General features: G+C 37.3%; 1 non-coding gene across 1 annotated transcript; it reads right to left on the reverse strand.

The window, feature by feature from the left end:
* Positions 1 to 8,168: 8,168 nt before the first annotated feature.
* On the reverse strand, positions 8,169 to 8,272 carry LOC138988661 (U6 spliceosomal RNA). Its single transcript, XR_011464933.1, has one exon. It is a non-coding gene; the product is annotated as a U6 spliceosomal RNA (small nuclear RNA).
* Between the last annotated feature and the right edge of the window lie 319 nt (positions 8,273 to 8,591).

Raw genomic sequence — 8,591 nt, forward strand, 5'->3', positions numbered from 1 at the left:
GGTTTAGATATCAGGTATTCTAGTAGTTAGGGAAAAATACATGCAAGCTAAATAAATAAGTATTGATTAACTTAGGACTTAGTTGAAGTTTTTATTCAGAGAGAGACTTTCTCTACTCTCTGAAAACCTGCTCAGTGGTCAAAAACCCATCATCCTCAGTATTACCATCCTTCCAACTAGTAGGTGTCTGTATGTGCATGCTAAGTCACTTTGGTCATGTCCAACTCTTTGCGATCCTATGGACTGTAGTCCATGGATCCTCCAGGCTAGAATACTGGAGTGGGTTTCTATGCCCTCCTTCAGGGGATCTCCTTGACCCCGGGATTGAATCTGTGACTTTAATGTCTCCTGCATTGGCAGGCAGGTTCTTTACCATTAGTGCCCCCTAGGAAGCCCTACGTGAGTGCCTACTATATGTCAAGTCCTGAGTTATAAGCACTATGGGTATTATCAGCAATCCTTATATTACCATCACCTTTTCACAGATGAAGCTAGGTTAAATGAAATGTGTAGAGTCCCATGGGTATGAAGAGGCAGAACCTGGATTCAAACTCAATTTGTATCTAGCTTAAAATTCTTACTCTTCATACAGTAACAAAAAGAGAAATAGCAGATATATTCATAAGCCAAGGTGTGATCAAAGTCCAAGATCTCACATAGATTCACATATATTCCAATAAGTAAGTGATAGCCAAATTATGTAAATTTTACAAAACAGAGATGAATAGGAATATTTTGAAGCTTGAAGGAGTCATTGGAAGACTTTTGAGGATGGAATTTTTTTTTAATTTTTAATTAGGACTTAATATTTTAGAGCTTTTAGAATCTCAATAAAATTAAGGGGAAGATTCAGGTAAATTTTGATTATCTACAGCTTATGAATTATTTCTTTCATGGATCATTCCTTTGGTGTTATGTCTAAGAAGTCATCACTGTACCCAAAGTTATCTAGGTTTTCTCCAGTGTTGTCTTCTAGGAGTTTTATAGTTTTGTATTTTACATTTTGAGGTAATGTTTCTATTGAGTTAATCTTTGTGAAGGGTGTAAAGTCCATCTTATTTATTTATTTTTTGCATGTGGATGTTCACTTGTTCCAACATTATATATTTAAAAGACTATGTTTGTTTCATTTTACTGCCTTTTTCTCCTTTTGTCAAAGATAAGTTGACTATATTTATGTGTGTGTATTTCTGGGCCCTCTATTCTATTTCGTTGATCTGTATGTCTTCTAGCCAATACCACATTGTCTTGATTACTGTAGCTTTGTAAGTCTTAAAGTCAGGTAACATCATTCTTTTAACTTTATTTTATGTCTTCAACTGAGTATTGACTATTCTGTGTTTTTACCTCTTTATATAAATTTTAGAATCAGTTTGTCAATATCCACAAAATAACTTGTTGAAATTTTGATTGGAATTACATTGAATCTATGGATCAAGTTTGGAAGAATCTTGTCATGATTGCTTATTAGTTCCAGGAATCTTTTTAAGGTTCTTTTGAACTTCCTGTGTAGACAATCACATCATTTCTGAATAAACATGGTTTTATGTTTTCCTTCCCAATACCTTAATTTTTTCAATACCTTTATTTTAATGGAACTAATAGCAACATCCGCTGGATCATGGAAAAAGCAAGAGAGTTCCAGAAAAACATCTATTTCTGCTTTATTGACTATGCCATAGCCTTTGACTGTGTGGATCAAAATAAACTGTGGAAAATTCTGAAAGAGATGGGAATACCAGAACACCTGACATGCCTCTTGAGAAATCTGTATGCAGGTCAGGAAGCAACAGTTAGAACTGGACATGGAACAACAGACTGGTTCCAAATAGGAAAAGGAGTACGTCAAGGCTGTATATTGTCACCCTGCTTATTTAACTTCTATGCAGAGTACATCATGAGAAATGCTGGGCTGGAAGAAGCACAAGCTGGAATCAAGATTGCCAGGAGAAATATCAATAACCTCAGATATGCAGATGACACCACCCTTATGGCAGAAAGTGAAGAGGAACTAAAAAGCCTCTTGATGAAAGTGAAAGTGGAGAGTGAAAAAGTTGGCTTAAAGCTCAACATTCAGAAACGAAGACCATGGCATCCAATCCCATCACTTCATGGGAAATAGATGGAGAAACAGTAGAAACAGTGTCAGACTTTATTTTGGGGGGCTCCAAAATCACTGCAGATGGTGACTGCAGCCATGAAATTAAAAGACGCTTACTCCTTGGAAGGAAAGTTATGACCAACCTAGATAGCATATTTGACAGCAGAGACATTACTTTGCCAACTAAGGTCTGTCTAGTCAAGGCTATGGTTTTTCCTGTGTTCATGTATGGATGTGAGAGTTGGACTGTGAAGAAGGCTGAGCGCCGAAGAATTGATGCTTTTGAGCTGTGGTGTTGGAGAAGACTCTTGAGAGTCCCTTGGACTGCAAGGAGATCCAACCAGTCCATTCTGAAGGAGATCAGCCCTGGGATTTCTTTGGAAGGAATGATGCTAAAGCTGAAACTCCAGTACTTTGGCCACCTCATGCGAAGGGTTGACTCATTGGAAAAGACTCTGATGCTGGGAGGGATTGGGGGCAAGAGGAGAAGGGAACGACAGAGGATGAGATGGTTGGATGGCATCACGGACTCAATGGACGTGAGTCTCAGTGAACTCCGAGAATTGGTGATGGACAGGGAGGGGTTGGCGTGCTGCGATTCATGGGGTCGCAAAGAGTCGGACACGACTGAGCGACTGAACTGAACTGAATAGCTATCATTTATTAAGCACCTACAAAGTCCAAGGAATTTTCAAATATTTTCTAAATAATCCTCATGATAATTCTATGAAATACTTTAATCTCAACCATGGCTCAGAAATTTTAAGTAATTTTCTGAAGCTTTCATGGCTGGTAATGTTGGGTTTAGACCCCAAAACCTAATCTATCTATTGATCTTCACTTGGCATGCATCCCTGGTTATAAAATGTTATAAAAATGTAGATCAAACAAAACTGTGCATGATCTAAGATTATTGGAAGCATCAAATATAATAATTAAGGTAAAAGTGTTTTATTGTTACAATGTCTGAGACCATTAAAATGACAGAAAATTGTCTGTGTGGACCAGGAAACATTCATAATTGTAAGCAGATTCAAGGAATTTAAATTTTTTAATTTGGGGAGAAAAAAAGGTTTCCCTTATCAGCAAGTATTCACTGTTATTTGATATTTTATTAGGTATTTTGGTTATGAAAATGTATAAGGTATTGACTTTGTTCTGTTAGATATACAGCTTTAAAAACAAAAGCAAATTATAACTTAATCATTAAAATAATGTGTCAAATGGGTGAGCAAGTCAGTATGTATATGCTAGAGGAGGTCAGAGGAGGGAGTGTGCTCTGAGGCCAGTTGGAGAAGGGAGGCTCTTTTTACCAGCTGGAACTCTCCTCCACTTGAATTCTGATTGATGCTCTTCCCACATGACAATGTTACATCATAAAATTGAGAAGAAAATGAAGGATCCGCTAATTCCCGTTCCTTATTTCACCAATGTGGAAATTAGGGCTCAGAAACCGCAGATTTTTAGGATGAAGTTGTTTTTGATGATGAAATCAGTTGTTATTTTTCAGTTGCTAAGTCATGTCTGATTCTTTGCAACCCCATGGACTGTAGCCTGTCAGGCTCCTCCACTATCTCACAGATGAAATCAGTGCTCATTTCTAAATGTATGTGGCTTTCAGATCTTTGTATCTTAGCACTTCTTTCCTTTTCTGTAGGCAATTGTTGCCTTGGAAGACCTCAGAAAGAATAAGCTGTCTTATGTTTATGTTTGGAGAAGGCAATGGCAACCCACTCCAGTATTCTTGCCTGGGAAATCCCATGGACAGAGGATCCTGTTTATATTCAGGAAATTTGATTTAGAACTTGAGTTGTTGGCCTCAAATACTTTTTAGAAGAAGGTGCGGTAGAAATAAATTAGCAAGTGCACATAAATAGACATGAGTAGTCCTGGATAAAATGACATTCTTTAAATCTAAGGAAATCCTATATGATGAATCATACTCCATGCATTTCACATTATGATTTGACCTTGGAGAGTTTGGTGGCTATTAAGGACACTGTGATTTAATTCTTAAAAAGAATTGGGTGGGATCTGGAATGGAAGAGGAAGAGAACAGTCATTTATTGGACATCTTTTATTTGCCAATTATTGAGCTAGATTTCATTTAACTTTAATCCTCACATTATTTTGTGAGATCAATGTCATTATTTCTCCTCTTCTGAAGACATGCCATAGAATATACCTGGTATGTGGAGAAGGTTGGCTCTAAAGCATATGTCATGTCCTCTGAATTAGTTTGCTTTATACAGTCTCTAGATTTGGTGGAATATTAGGTTTCCTCATCTGTAAAATGAGAATGTTATTACCTTTCTCATTTATCTCCCACATAGGAACATAAAACAGTTTTATTATTCAATGAACTAAAGATATGAAAATATTTTGAAAAATATTATGCTATTATTTTCAGCAAATCAGTGTGTGATTACAACATGCTGGCGTCAAAAATCTTTTTTTGATTAAAATATAGTTGATTTATGATACTGTATTAGTTTCTGGTGTACAGCAAAGTAATTCAGTTATATATGTATGCTGCTGCTGCTGCTGCTAAGTCACCTCAGTCGTGTCAGACTCTGTGCAACCCCATAGATGGCAGCCTACCAGGCTCCCCCGTCCCTGGGATTCTCCAGGCAAGAACACTGGAGTGGGTTGCCATTTCCTTCTCCAATGCATGAAAGTGAAAAGTGAAAGTGAAGTCGCTCAGTCGTGTCCGACTCTTAGCGACCCCATGGACTGGAGCCTATGAGGCTCCTCCGCCCATGGGATTTTCCAGGCAAGAGTACTGGAGTGGGTTCCCATTGCCTTCTCCATACATGTATAAATATATTATTTTTATATCATTTTCCATTATGGTCTATTACAGGGTATTGAATATAGTTTCAAGTGCTATAGGACTAGTAAGACCTTATTGTTTATCTGTTTTACATAAAGTAGTTTATATTTGCTAATCTTAGACTCCTAATTTGTCCCTCCCCACCCCCTATCCCCTTTGGTAACCATAAGTTTGCTTTCTATGTCTGTGGGTCTATTTGTTTCATAAATAAGTTCATTTGTACAATATTTTAGATTCTACATATAAGTGGCATCATATGGTCATTCTTTATCTGACTTACTGCACTTGGTATAATAATCTCTAGTTGCATCCATGTTGCTGCAAATGGCATTATTTCATTCTTGAGAGTATGTATTGCATTGTTTATATGAATCACACCTTTGTCTATCCTTCAGTTATGAACATTTGGGTTTCCATGTCTTGGCTATTGTAAGTAATGCTGTGAACATTGGGGTCATGTATTTTCTTGAATTACAGTCTTCTCCAAGTATGTCCCTAGGAGTGGGATTTCTGGATCATATGGTAGCTCTGTGTTCAGTTTTTTTTAAGAACCTCTATACTGTTCTCCATAGGCTTCACCCGTTTACGTTCCCACTGTTGGTGTTTCAAATCTGGAAGGCAGCACAATAGCATGGCCTCTGTGGTCACACGTCTCTAGGTTTGAATCCAGTCTGTGCCACTCTCTAGTTTTATGATTTAGGTTAAGATTCTTGGCCTTAGTTTCTAATTTTATAATGGAGAAAAAACAATTCATAGGTCTATTGCTTGCTTGCTTGTGAAGTTGCTCAGTTGTGTCCGACTCTTTGCGACCCCATAGACTGTAGCCTATCAGGATCCTCCGTCCATGGGATTTTCCAGGCAAGAGTACTGGAGTGGATTGCCATGGGGAACATTAAATAAGATGACAGGTGAAAAACATAGTTCTCTAGGAGAACATAGATGTCAGGAGAAGTTTTACCCAAGCTACCTCTAGTAATGGGAACATATTGTGAGGATAACATGTGCCAATAAGAAAGAAGGATAATAGGTGGAAAATGTGGTATACACACACAATGGGATGTTATTCAGCCACAGAAAAGAAGGAAGTCCTATCACATGCTACAACATAGATGAACCTTGATGATGCTATGCTAAGTGAAACAAGACAGACACAGATGGACAAATGTTCCATGATTCCACTTTATCCACAGTAGTCAAACTCATTGAAATGGGAAGTAGAAGGATGGGTTCCAGGGGCTAGGGGGAGGGGTAAATGGGAAGCAGTTGTTTAATCAGTTTCGAGCTTTAGGGATGCAAGATGAAAAATCTTAGAGATCAGCTGTACAGCTTTGTGCTTATAGTTAATACTGTACAGTACACTGAAGCTTTTTAAGAGGGTGAATCTGAAGTTACGTAGTTTCTACTGAAGTTGAATAAAAAAGAAGAAAGAAGGACACTAGGGGAACCCTCAAAAGGCTTTGGTTGAAGACTGAAAGCAGTTCAAATAAATGATCCAACAGGAAAACTGACAGTATACTTAAGGGACCTTCAAAGCTGAGGTACCAGAGTTTTATTTTTTAAGGTTTTGATATTACATTACAATCAATGCATAGTCACCAAGGTAAAATTCAAGTGTGTTGAACTGCTCTAGACATGTTTTGGTGATTAGTAATTTTACAATTTTGAGTTTCATATTTTTTCAAGAGTTCTGTTGATATACAGATATACAGTTCTGTTGCAATACTTAGAACCGCTGTCCTGCCTTTACTTCTGGGAACAACAGATTTCCTTTCTGCAGCCCTTCATTAGTTCTTCTGACTTCACTATTATCCTAGCTTTAAGCTACTTTTTTATGTCTTATTTATTTTTTTGTTTGTCAGTATTTTGATTTTCTCCATATTGTACCACTCAAATTCCATCAGGAAAATTTAGCTAAAATAGAGGGTTATTTAGCTAAAATAGCATCCATTGCCTCTCTTATTCAGAGCCAAGTATTCTCAACCTATGGATTGACTGCCCTGGGACCATATGTCCACTTTGTCCAGTCGGTGCCCTTGTCGTCCCATACTCAAAAAATGGCCTAGGGCTGCTTTTTCCTCAGATGAATTGGGCAGGGCAGTTTCCTCATAGACAGGTAATGCATCATGGAAGACAAAATTACTATTATTGTTATTATTTGAAATTAGAAGACATTTGGTCTAGTCTCTCTGTGGCATAAATGAATAATCTTTGTTCTGAGAGGACGATGTAACTTGTCCAAGGCCAGATGACTTGTAATTAGTCAATGTTCCAACATTTCTCCTAAAGCAGGTATGTTTGGCATGGTAATCAGCATTGTTAAGGGAAATTATCACATGGCAACACTTTTTCTTAGCACCACCAATCTGTTATGGCATTTGCCACAGTAATTGCTATCATGACTGAATATTGGGATAGATAGATAGAAAGAGGTAAAGATAGAATACAGAGATCTCAGTTGGTAAAGAATCTGACTGTAATGTAGGAGACCCCGGTTTGATTCCTGGGTTGGGAAAATCCTGTGGAGAAGGGATAGGCTACCCACTCCAGTATTCTTGGGATTCCCTTGTGACAGCTGGTAAAGACTCTACCTGCAATGCGGGAGACCTGGGTTTGAACCCTAGTTTGGGAAGAACCCCTGGGGAAGGGAAAGGTGACCAACTCCAGTATTCTGGCCTGGAAAATTCCGTGGACTGTATACTCCATGGGGTCCCAAAGACTTGGACACAACTGAGTGACTTTCACTTCTCTTAAATATATTTTAAAACCACAGCTTGTAATATTATTTTCAAACAACTTTGATAATTTTTCATTTTACTTTTTTTCCAAATATTACTCATAAAACTTAGCTCATTTCCAGTAAAATATCTTTTTCAAGTCCACTTCAAATGTCATTTGTTCTAACTTTGGCCAAGTATTAAAATAATATTTCCTTATTGATTATGTGTAAGTGAGAACAGTTTCCATTTATGATAGTCCCTAACTTATAAAGGTATATCATATTGCTCTTCAATTTGGCATGCCAAAAGTTGTCCATACTCAGCAAATATTTAAAGCAGAATAAGTAACAAAGATGTTTCTTTTAATAGAGCATTAATCTGGTATTCAGACTTCCTATAAAATATTTGATACTAAAAAATATCAGGTAGAAGAAGCCATGGGAGATAAAGCTGAATGAGTCCTGAGATCCAGGTATCGCGTCCTTTACATTGTGGTCCCAATATCCTTTTCTTGCTTTTTTATATGGAACTCCTGACTAATTTGCATGTCATCCTTGCACAGGGGCCATGCTAATCTCTGTATCATTCCAATTTTAGTATATGTGCTGCCGAAGTGAGCACCTAATATCTTTTCTAATTGTATTTGTTGTTATTTCATTCACCTTTTGTTACAGTCAAATTAAACTCTGTGATATCACTGTTCCTCCAGATATACATATCCTGAGTCTTACCCCACATATCTCTATGTTGACACCATTTCTCAAGGTTCATTTCATTTCTCAAGGCTTTTTTTTTTCCAGATTTCATGTCTCTTATAAACTTTTTCTTCATATTTCAGCTGATAGTACAATTTTTCATTCTAAATTCCCATGCCATTATATTGTTTGGCAATTAACACTTTTTATTTCAAAATAGAGCTACATTGGGCATACGCCTTGCC

Source organism: Bos mutus, chromosome 7, assembly GCF_027580195.1.
Source record: "Bos mutus isolate GX-2022 chromosome 7, NWIPB_WYAK_1.1, whole genome shotgun sequence".
NCBI lineage: Eukaryota > Metazoa > Chordata > Mammalia > Artiodactyla > Bovidae > Bos > Bos mutus.